The 12,815-nt window shown below is 39.1% G+C and overlaps 1 protein-coding gene across 3 annotated transcripts in view; it reads left to right on the top strand.

The window, feature by feature from the left end:
- Positions 1 to 12,815, top strand: part of LOC150078525 (mitochondrial 10-formyltetrahydrofolate dehydrogenase) — a 910,691-nt gene that overhangs the window by 614,957 nt on the left and 282,919 nt on the right. The window lies entirely within an intron of this gene.

The following is a 12,815-nucleotide window of genomic DNA, read 5'->3' as shown; positions in this document are numbered from 1 at the left end:
TATTGAACCATCTAGATAACTTTATTTATTTGATCACATTAGGGAAAGTACAAGAGGGTCAAAATTCTCTTGAAGAAGCCAAACCATATCAAAAATGATAGTTCAGGAACTGATAGCAAAGAGTAATCATAATATCATTAAATAAATCATAATATCATAAAATCAGTGCTGCACAAATTGCTATCAGTTGGTTCTTAGGAGAAAATTAGATGAAGGATATTTAACTTTCTTGTACCTTCTCTAATGTCTTGAATTAAAAAGGGATTTTCTAGAACATGTTTCTGAAAGAGTTGTCTGTGACCCAGCACTGATTTTTGAAAAAGAAAATACAAGTCCTTAGAAATTATACAATAATCTCGCAATCTTATTGTTATGACAAGACACGTCTGTTATCATCTGCAAACTTCGACATTAAACTTGATATTCCTTCATCAATATCATTGATAAATATATAAAACAATGGACCCAACACCAAACCCTGGGGGTGGGGCACTAATAATATTAATCCACGAACAGCAGTGTCCGTTGATTACCACTCTGTTTTCTCCCACTCAACCATCCTTTTATACATTGTAGCAACTTGCCTTTAATGCCATACTGCTCCAGTAGACGTCCATGTGCAACAGTATCAAGAGCTTTCCTGAAATCCAAGTATACGATATCAGAATTAATTTTGCATCCAGTTCCTTTGTGACCACATCATAGTATCCAATCAAATTGGTCAGACAAGACTTCCCCTTAACAAAACTGTATCTACATTATTACTGCAGTTTTTCCCATGCTCTGTCTGCATTATTGCTGCTGTCTTGTCTAGATGATCCTGCAATGCATCTTTAACCAATGACTCCGTTATTTTTCCTGGAACAGAAGTTAAACTTACTCATGTCACTCTTTGATTCCCCTTTGTGATTTGGAGATACATTTGCACACCTTCAGTCCTTGGGGACCTCTCCTGAGTCCAACAATGCTCTCATAATTTAGGGATTTGGTTACATCCTTTGCCTCCTCCTTAAATATAACTGGATAGATCCCATCTACCCCAGGTGCCTCTTTCTTATGTTTAACTTCAACAATTTCTCCTCCACTTTGCTCTCAGTTATTATGAAATCATTTAGCTCCCTGTTAGAGTTTAATAAGCTTCTATTCTCCACTTCCCTATATAATTCCTCAAGTATAAATGTAGAGGCAAAATACTGATTGGTTATTATGATGTGGTCACAAAGGAACTGGATGCAAAAAATAATTTTGATATCATATACTTGGATTTCAGGAAAGCTTTTGACACTGTTGCGCATGAAAGACTACTGTACAAATTGGAGCAGAATGGTATTAAGGGTAAGTTGCTACAATGGATAAAAGGATGGTTAAGTGGGAGAAGACAGAGGGTGGTAATCAATGGGTGCTGCTCTTCGTGCACTAATGTTATTAGTGGAGTCCCACAGGGTTCGGGACTAAAGTTATTCCCAATACAGTGAATTCATACCTTTATGCTGATGACCTGACGGTCTCTTGCAGTTCACAAAACATGAGTTATATTGAGAGGCAACTTCAAACATCAATAAATAATATCGAACTATGGATGACACAGAATGGCTACCGACTATCCTATCAGAAATCTAGTGTCATTCACTTTTGTAACAAACGAAAGATGCACCCAGATCCTGAAATACACCTAAGAAACCAACCTGTCACTGTTGTGAACAACGTTCCTCTTCTTGGTGTGATTTTTGACAATAAATTGAACTTTAAAGAACACATTAATCATCTACGGACTGTTTGCCAGAAAAAAATGAACATACTAAGAGTTATCTCTTCTACATCGTGGGGTGCAGATCGTTGCACCTTACTTCACTTATATAGAGCCCTAATCAGATCTCGCCTTGATTATGGTGCCCCGGTGTACGATTCTGCTAGGGAAAGCGTGTTAGCACGACTTGCCCCTATTCAACATTCTGCCCTCAGGATTGCTGTAGGTGCTTTTAGAACATCGCCAGTACAAAGCCTTTATATTGAAACACATGAACCTCCCCTCAGACTCAGGAGAAAGATGTTACTCCTAAATTATGCTGCTAAAATTCAAAGTGTATCTACTCACCCCATTCGGCCAATACTTAATGATCCACAGTTCTCTATGCACTATAGAAACAAACCTAGAGCAGTTCAACCTACTGGTATCAGATTGCAAGCATTATCGCAAACCTGGAATATACATCTTGACAGAGTCTTCAAAAATTCAAACAGTGCAGATCCTCCATGGTATTCTATTAAAGTATCCTGTGACAGCTATTTCCTAAACTGGGGAAAACATTCGCTTGCTAATATCAATATACAGCAACTTCATACTGCTCACACACAAAATTATCCACATTTTACAAAAGTATACACTGATGGATCAAAGTCTGAAAGTGGAGTCGGGGCTGCAGCTGTCTTTCCCTATAACACCATCTCTGTTTCCTTGCCCACTGAATGCAGCAGTTACACAGCAGAATTATGGGCCATCAATCTTGCCTTAGAAAATATCCTCCATCTGTCAATCCAAAAAACTGTGATATATACAGACTCACAGAGCGCACTTATAGCCTTGCAAAATTCCTCCTCGCCAACACATCCTGTAATAGCAATAATAAAATCTCGGCTGATGCATATCCAAGAGCAACAGCAAGTAGTCATCTTTTGTTGGATCCCAGGCCACATGGGGATATCAGGTAATGAAAAAGCGGATTATGCAGCAAAACAATCATCCAACATAACATCTACAAATTACTACGTTCCATACATTGACTACAGATCCTATATAAGACATGTATGTAAGGAACAGTGGACACTTCTATGGCAAGCTCAACCGCAGAACAAGCTCCTGCAAATAAAATCTGAACCACAGTTATGGACTTCCAGTTTCCGTGCAAGCAGAAGGGAAGAAGTGCTCCTGTCCAGAGCGCGAATCGGTCACAGTCACCTCACCCATCTTTATCTACTCACAGGAGACGATCCTCCTAAGTGTACGCACTGTAACGCTTTTCTCACAATCAAACACATTCTCATTGATTGTACACTATACACTGACGCCCGAATATCCTCTTTCAGTATTATACGAAATCTTCAAGAACCTTTAACACTTCGTCATATTATAGGCAATGATGCAAATCTTCAAGAATTTTTCTGCTTCCTCAAAGAGATACAACTATATGATCGCATCTGATATGATTCTATAATCACAATGTCTGAACTCCATACCTTTGATAGGCGCAATATGGCCCTAGTAGCCCTTGCGCCAGAAATAACAATACCAATACCAATACCAATACCCACAGGGTTCGGTGTTGGGTCCACTGTTGTTTTGTGTATTTATCAATGATATTGATGAAGGTATATCAGGCTTAATGTCGAAGTTTGCAGATGACACAAAGGTTGGCAGGGTTGTTAATGACTGTAATGGCAGTGTGCTACTGCAACAGGATCTAGATAATTTGGGCAGATGGGCTAAGAAGTGGCAACTGAAGTTCAACCTTGACAAATGCAAAGTACTGCATATGGGTAGAAGTAACCCCAGAGACACGTACCAACTGTGTGGTACTACACTTAAGGTGGTAGAAAATGAAAAAGATCTGGGAGTAATTGTGCAGTCAGATATGAAGTTTTCTGAGCAGTGCAGACAGGCTGCTAGGGCGGGTCATGGGGTTTTGTCAATGATATATAGGAATTTTGCTAGCAGGGAAAAGGAGGTGATTGTCCCTCTGTATAAGGCAATGGTCAGGCCACGCCTTGAGTACTGTGTACAGGTCTGGATGCCTCATTTTAGGAAGGATGTAGATTTGCTTGAGCGTGTACAGAGAAGAGCAACACGATTGGTGAGGGGAATGAAGGGATTCTCTTACCAAGAGAGGCTTAAGTTCTGCAAATTGCAGTGGCTGGAGACTAGGCACCTGCGCGGTGATCTGATTGAGGTCTATAAGGCCTTGAATGGGTTGAGCACGCTGAATTCTGATGGGATCCTTCCACTTGTTCAGATTACCAACCTACGGGGACATAAGTTCAAATTAAGAAAGGACAGATGTAGAATAGATGTGCGGAAATTTGCCTTTAGCCAGCGGGTGGTTAATTGCTGGAACAAACTTCCATCTGTCGTTGTGGAAGTTGATAGGTTAAATAAATTTAAGGAGGAACTGGACAGGCATTTGGAGGGAATAGTGTGTTTTTTTTTTTTGGCTGATGCTGCATAAGCTCCTACACTTGCTTTCTTGCATCATGTGCCACTACTACTACTACTACTACTACTTACTCAATTTGGCAGCTATCTGAGCAGAATCAAACCATCAATATCAAGCAGACCACTGATTCATACCCTTCCTTTTAGAGTGTAAAGAAGTCTTTGCTATTTTTCTTTGCTTGCCTTTGCCGAAGATGTCTCATTATCTGCTTTTGCTTACCTAACCTCCTTTATGATTGATTACAGACTCATTTATATCTGCTATAGGCGTCTATGTTGCCTGATAATTTATATGCATCCCATGCATTTTTCTTCCCTGTCATGAGTCTCATTAGTACATCTGACATCCTTTGGGCCTAAACATTGAACAATATTTCTTAGTTGGTATGAAAAGCCTAGTAGTGTCTAAGTTTTATTCCTTGAATGCTTCCCATTTAGAATTTGCTGTTGATAACATCATTAGTTGATCCCACTGTATAAAATTTAAATAATCTTTGAGACCACTGTAGTCACCTTTATGAAAGCAAAAACCCTTCCCCTTACCCCTGATAAGTAAATCCCACATCAGTGGACTGTAATCACTGCCACCTAGTGGATCCTTTATCTGTAAATTCTTAATACATGAATAATCACTGCCGTTAATCAGATCAAGAGTATTTCTTCCACTGGTTTCCTCTCAAACTTGCTAGTGTGCGAGTGACCAACCCACAAGTTCTAGTCAATATCTGTGAAGTTAAAATCCTCCATTATAAGACATTCTGATTTACTGGCCCACGTTTTGTCGCAAGCGTAATCTTCATCCTGAACCTGAATTAAGGCTCGGACAAAATGCTATTCCAGTAGCCGCGGACACAAAATTTTTGGGACTCTTATTTGATAAAAAGCTAACCTTTCTGGATCACATCCGTCAACTCCGCACAAAGTGCACAAGAGGGCTGAATATTCTGCGCTCTCTTTCCTCTACATCTTGGGGTGCGGATCGATGCACCCTACTACACATCTACCATGTACTTGTACGATCCAGACTCGATTACGGGTCTCTGGTATACAATTCGGCCAGAGACAGTGTACTTCGTTGGCTGGACCCTGTCCATCATCTTGGTCTCCGTACCGCTATTGGAGCATACCGAACATCTCCAGTCCAGAGCTTATACGTCGAAGCAAACGAACCACCGTTATCGCTTCGACGTAAACAGTTGTCTGTAAACTACGCTCTAAAACTGAAATCCCTGCCAGACCATCCTACGTGCCTATCCGTTTTTGAGCCACGATGGGAAAATTTGTACAACACCTGTAAGGCTGCCAATCGTCCTTTTGGTATTCGTCTCCAAGAGCTACTCAAAGAACTTAATATCAAGGTAGACAAGGTTGCTCAAACACCGAAGCAACCCCTTCCACCCTGGCATGCTCATGTTCCGACATGTGACTTGTCCCTTAGAACTTGGGGAAAGTCGGACACTCCATCGTCTGTCTACCTGCAGCTTTATTCAGCACACCGAGCTGAACATTCTGACTTCGCGCCAGTTTACACAGACGGCTCGAAGTCGGAATCATATGTGGGATCTGCTGCTGTCTTTACAGACACCACTACATTGGAGCAGATTCCCTCTGAATGCAGCATATTTACTGCAGAGCTGCACGCTATAGAGTTAGCCTTGGATCACATTAGTGAATGCCAATACCATCGGTTCATTTTATATTCTGACTCTCTCAGCATGTTACAGGCTTTAATAACTGTGAGATATAATTCTCATCCAGTTCTGTCTAGCCTTCAGCAGAAGATTCACTTTCTCCATGAACGTGAATATGATATCCGCTTCTGCTGGATTCCCAGCCACATTGGGATTAGGGGAAATGATTTGGCTGACACCGCAGCCAAATCAGCAGTTCCCAATAATAATTGCTGCCTGTCAGTCCCCTATACAGACTACAGGCAGATAATACACCAAAAGATACATTCCCAATAGCAGGATTCGTGGAATAGACAGACTGCGAATAAATTATATCGTATAAAGCCTGTAATTGAACCGTGGCAGTCTAGTCTGCGCAGGAATCGTAAAGAGGAAGTTGTTCTCGCCTGGACCCGCATAGGACATAGTCATTTGACTCATTCATTTTTGCTGAGGGCTGATGACCCTCCTATGTGTGTGTCCTGTGGCACAATTTTAATGATCAGACACCTTTTAATTGACTGTGCAGATTTTAACAGCACCTGTTTTACCGCTTTTAATCATCTGACTGTGCCTTATACACTCAGTCAGATTTTATCCGACAATGACAACGTGTCTGCTATTTTTAGCTTTTTGAAAGCAATAAAGGTTTTTAATCGTATTTAAAATTTATATGTTATTGTTATTTATTTATGTTTTTTGTTTTTAGATCTGGACATGGTGGCCTAATTAATTAGGTCACTGAGATGTTAAATTTTTAGATATTACCTGGTCTTGGCGCGTTATAGCCTTTGTTGCTAATGCGCCAATAAAATCCAAACCAAACCAAACCAAACTGGCCCACTCTATTTCTCTGTATAGTTGTTCACTGCACTCATCAGAGTCATTAGGCCTATAACAAACTCCTACCAATTTTGCTTTCCCAGTGCTTATGTCACACCAAACTGACTCAACATTATATCTGTGTGACACCATGTCTTTGATATCCCAAAAATATCTGCCTTTGATGTCTTGATCTGCACTACAAATTCATCAAATTTATTTACTATACTCCTGGCATTGGTGTATATGCTGGCTGAAGGTAAATATCAGTAAATCCATCCTGCAACTATCCTTCCTCATGTGTCCTGAGGAAGAGGAAGGATGTCATCAGTTTTGAGCATACTTGGGCCATTCAGAGCCCTAAACATCTCACTAAGATTTCTTGTAGACTGAAATTGAAGCCATTCTTGGTAAAACCACACCTGTTTGTTCCCCCCCCCCCAACAATCTTTTATCCTTCTCTATGCCCATTCCAGCAGATGGCCATCATTCATGAATCGAGACCTCAAGACATGTATGCAGTACTCAAAATGTGGGTCCATTGTCTTATGCAAGGGGATCACCTCATTATCCCTGCTAACAAATTTCTGTATATCATTAACAAAATCCCACAAGCTGTCCTGGTGCCCTGTCTGCACTGCACAATTACCCCCAGGTCTTCTTCATTTTCCATAGTTGGCATGTTACTCTGGGTTACTGCTGCCCAGAGTAACATACATTAATCTGGGTTACTGTTACTGTGGAGTACCTTGCATTTGGCAGTGTTAAACTTTAACCACCATTTCTTAGCCCATCTACCTAGTTTTTCTATATCTTGTTACTGTAGCATACCTTTATTACTGTCATTAACCACAATGCTAACCTTTGTATTATCTTCATACTTAGACATTAAACTTTATATGTGTATATAAATATTATTGATAAACAATTGGCCCAAACCGAACCCTTGGGGGGAGACTCTACTAATAACATTAGTCCACAAAGAACAGCATCCATTGATTACCACTCTCTGTGTACTCCCACTGAGGTATCCCTTTATTCACAGCAGCAACTTGCCCTTAATGCCACACTGCTCCAATCTGTATAGGTGTCTCTGTAGCCAGGTGGGCAGGAGCAGCAGTGCATTGCACACATTCTTGATTAGACCGGGGTTCGAGACCATGACCACCAAATACAGAGGATGCGGAAAGGTCAGAGAATGACCACCGCATATCCCTGGAGCAATATGGCCTTAGTTGCTAATGCTCCTAAAAACCAAATAACAACAACCAATTTGTACAGCAGTCTTTTAAGTGCAGCAGTGTCATAAGCTTTTCTACACTAATTATGTGATATCAAAATCATGTTTTTCATCCACTTCCTTTTTATCGCATTGTAATAGCCAATCAAATTGGTCATACAGTGTTGTCCGTGCAACAAATCCATGCTAAGACTATTGTAAATGCATTCCTGTGTGGATGGTTTTTAAACAGTGACTTAGTTAATTTCTCTGGAAGAGTAGTTAAGCTAACAGGTCTGTAATTACTTATGTCACCCTTTTATCCCCCTTTGTGAATTGGGGATATGTTTGTAGATTCACAGGGACCTCCACTGAGTCCATGAATGCTCTCATAATTATGGCTAAAGGTTTACTTACTTCCTTTCCTGCCTCCAATAATATAATTAGGTAGAAGGATTATCAACAGTTAGACCCTTGATATCAGGCAGACCAATATGATTCATCCCCTTCCTTTTAGTCCTTTTCTCTTTTTTCTTTGCTTACTTTGGCAGAGTCTTTTCATAATCTACCTTAGGTTTCCTAACCTCCTTTGTGACTTGATTGCCTGGTTTATATCTATCATAGGCTTCTGTATCTCCTTATAATTTTTTTTGCATCCCATGCATTTTGCTTCAAGTCTCATTAGTTGATCTGTGAGAGCGCCATCAGTTTGTCCCACTGACCAACTGATGGTGATATAAACTGTGATCACTGTAGTCACCTCTATGAAAGAAAAACTCTTCCCTTTTCTCTTGATGATAATTGCAGATTTTTAAGTAAATCTCACACCTGAACACAGAGATCACTGTCACCTAGTGATTCTTTTTTTCCTGCATGTTGGCCTCAAGTGCCAAGTGTTCCCTGGCCAAGCGATTCCAGTGCATTTCTGAAGGCATTTTTCTCTAAAGGGCTTTTCAGTGAATAGATTCTATTTTATTTTTTTCAATTATCATTTTCTTAATTTAAACATCAGAGTACCTCTTTTGCACTACAAGAATTAGGCAGAGGCCCAGAAAGAAAATCCACCTTTCTGTTTTTATTACCTAGTAATACTAACAAACTGACTTAGCTGTTTGGTCACCTTGCTGCACTTCAAGTGCAGGTGAAGTGCCACAGGTTCCCATTTTGAGATTATACCTTTGGATGTACTGAGTGTAGCAAGTGGGGGACATCTTAACTGGAACTTCACCAAATGTGGTGAGTTTGAGAATGGATGCAGAGTGTTTAAAATTGGTGGTCTCAACCAGGAAGTCACCAGATTTAAGTCTTCCCACATTCTTTGGGAACCAGCTACATTTTCAATACATGTCTGTATGAGAAGTGGGGATAGATTGCCTAAATCCTGGCTCATTAGAGAATGCAGGATCAGGAAACGGATGTTCTACTTCAGTTTCTTTCAGTTGGTTGCATCATCATTGGGTTGATGATGCAAGCAAACCATTGAACTTGGATTTGCTGTCTGAATCAGGGGAAAGTTGTCATAGTCCATGTTTTGCTCCTTTTGGCCCTGGGAGTTTTTTTTTTAACTACCGAGGCTTTGGGCCCTATTGAATGTCTCAGGGAAGGAAATTGTCCAGAAATTTCAGGATCAGAAGGTCCTGCAGGTAAAGAGAATTCTGCTGAAGAAAGATGGTGAGCCCATTCCAACTTGCAGCATCTTACTAACATTTAGGTCACTAAACCTACCTTCAGTAGTGAAAGCCGTGTATTTGAACTGCTGCATTCGCCTGCATATTTCAAATCCAGTAAGATGCTATAAGTGTCAGAAATTCAGACACTCTGAAATGGTCTGTCAAGATGACACAGCATGTCCAAGCTGACTGTAAATTCTAGTCCTCACTTTATCCCAGTTTTAATGGTAATCACCCAGCCTTCTCTAAAACCTGTTAACAGTTGAAATATGAAAAAAAATCCAGAAATACAAGAAATAAAATGAAAATTGACTGCTTCAAACAGATTTCCAAAAAGCTGACAGACTCACCTTCAACCTCAGGGACTCACATCTGGTGAGTATGGGCTTGGCACACCCAGGGTCCTGAGCTGGATATCATCATTCTTCTCTTTCTGGTGATTTCCTTGCAATTTTGACTCTCACTCTCACTCTCTCTCTCTCTCTCTCTCTCTCGGTAACTCAGGATTTTTTTTTTTTTTTGGCTGGTGCAGCATAAGCCTCAGGCTTACTTGCACCATGTAGCCAATAATAATAATAAATCCAAACAATGAACAGCATCCAATTGGAATTGCAGAAGCTTTCAGAGCAATATTGATGACATCAACGAGATAATTAACATCATAATCCAGTTGGAATCTCCTTATGGAAGACATGTTTAACACCTCAATATCTCCCTTAATAAAAAAATTATACTCTCTTTTGAGGACAGACCTGTTACAAATAATGCTCCAATTGGGATAGCCATTCTCCTAGATTCAGGAATCCCTTGCAAATGTATTCCTTTACAAACCTCCATTGAAGCTGTCACTACCTGTATAGTGACACTTGTTTCAGTCTACTTGTCACCCAGTCATCCTTGTTACCATTCATGAACTTGAGGATCTTATTCTGCAGTTACCACCCCCGTCTGTTTACTGGGCAACTTCAAAGGATGCCATTCATTGTGGGATTCTCCCAATGCAGACAAATGAGGAAAACTAATTGAAATGCTCAATGACAGACAAAACCTAACCATGCTGAATCAACTTATGTCCATCTTTTCCCACAGAAACAACCATTGCAATATATCTTTCTATTTATTCACACTGACCTTTCCTAGTAATGAGTGCACAACTCTCATTGATTCACTCGACAGTGAACACTTCCCATTAATGTATAATATTCAAACATAACACTCCCCCCCCAACAGAATACTCTACCTTTACGAGGTGGAGGAGGAGCTTGCCTGCCCCGATGACCCAGAGAACTAAGCCTGCAATACATACCAGGTGGTAGATAACTCATCAGTAGATGCAATACCACTACTTTACTTATTGAAGTGGTGAAACCCATATTTAGTTTGAGAACAGGGGCCAGGCTAAGAGAGAGATACCCTGGTCCTCCAGGCTGGGAGTTGCTGCAGTGGGCTAGTCCTGGTTCAGCATAAAAAATACACAAATGCTAAACAACCTACAAGTGGAAATTTAAACGGACTGCACTTTTGGAAACAACTCGGCAAATGGGAAAGAACAATGATTTTGGGTTCTGGAATATTCAAGGTCTTTCAACTAAAAGAAACTTTCTTCTGGATGAACTGCAAAAATTTAATTTAGACATTGTTGTGTTATCTGAGACAAAGAAAATGGGATGTGCTGAGCAAATAATGGGAGAATATTACCATTTTCAGAGTGGAATTAGTGAAAGAGCAAGAGCAGGAGGTTCTATTGCTGTTAAAAAGAAATTGAGACAATATCAAAAATTAGCAAATTATTAAAAAAGAATGATTTATTATTATTATCATCATTTTGCAAAAAATGATAATGACATTTGACAAAATTCAAAAAATCATAAGTAAACTGCAGGACTCCAACGCTGCAATCAGCAAAAGAATTGCGGATCTGGAAGCTTCGTTCAAGCAAAATGAGAAAAATTCCAACTTAACTTAAGGATTGACTCAATAGAACAACAGTTGTTAGCAAATAATGTAGAAATAGTAGGATTAACTTGATTAGCAGGCCAAGATCTAGAGCTTGTTATACAGCAGCTAGGACTTGCATTGAAGCTACAGCACAATAAAGAAGAAGTAGTACACTATTACATACCTAACAATAAGAAAAAAATTACAAGCCTACACTAATTGTGAAAATTTCAAATCATATGGTAAAGGAAAAATGAATTAGAAAGGCAAAAGAGATCCGAATGACAGCAAATGATGTATATCAGAACAAAAGCAATATTCCAATCTACATAAATGACCACTTAACAACTCACCTCCGGCAGTTGTTTTGGAAAACAAAACAATTAGTAAAAACTCACATTTACAAATTTTTATGGTTAAAACATGAAAGGATTTATGTGAAGAAGAAGAAGAATGAATCTTCAAGAGCCATAAGAATTTTGAGTTCAAAGGATCTGCAGTATATAAAATAGACTCTTTTATTGTGCATAATTGGAATTTCTTGAAATCTAGACCTAAGGTAAAATTAAGACATCAGGTATGCTTTTTGAGGAATCACAGATTTTCAATTCATCTTTACATTTTTAAATAATCCGAATATTCAAGCTCTTATAATTGATAAAAATCAGTTTTTTCTGGTAGCTCTAAACATCAGGTCATTAAGAAAAAATTGGTTTAACTTCTTGAAATATATAAATGCAATGAAAGAATTTATTTTATGTATAGTTTTAACAGAGGTTAACATAAAAAGTGATGAAATTTCTAATTATAACATACAAGGTTATGACAAGGTCTATACGTTGAGAGAGTTGAGAAGGGGTGGAGGAATAATAATATACTATAGAACATGCTTTAAGGCAATACAGGTTTACCACTTAACTTAATCTTGTGAAAACTGCTGTGTAAAATTATTAGGAGAAGATCCAGAAAACACATTCATGATTTGTGCTTTTTATAGGCCACCATCAGATTCTATAAACAGCTTCCTAATAGAATTAGATAACATAATTTTGCAATGGGATGACATACAGGCTGATAAAACCATACTAGTAGGAGATTTTAATATTAATTTACTAACCGATGAAACTGATAATATGATACTCAGATACTCTGCAGTCTTAAACAATTATGGATTTGAACATACCTTATTTGGAATAACTAGGCAGCAAAGGATGGAGGGTGATAGAACAGTAAGCTCTTGTTTAGATCACCTTATAACAAATATAAAGTATGCTAATCCTTATATACTA

The sequence above is a fragment of the Mastigoproctus giganteus genome, chromosome 11 (genome assembly GCF_048544385.1).
Source record: "Mastigoproctus giganteus isolate SK-2022 chromosome 11, ASM4854438v1, whole genome shotgun sequence".
Lineage (NCBI taxonomy): Eukaryota > Metazoa > Arthropoda > Arachnida > Uropygi > Thelyphonidae > Mastigoproctus > Mastigoproctus giganteus.
This window is presented reverse-complemented; position numbering and strand designations above follow the sequence as displayed.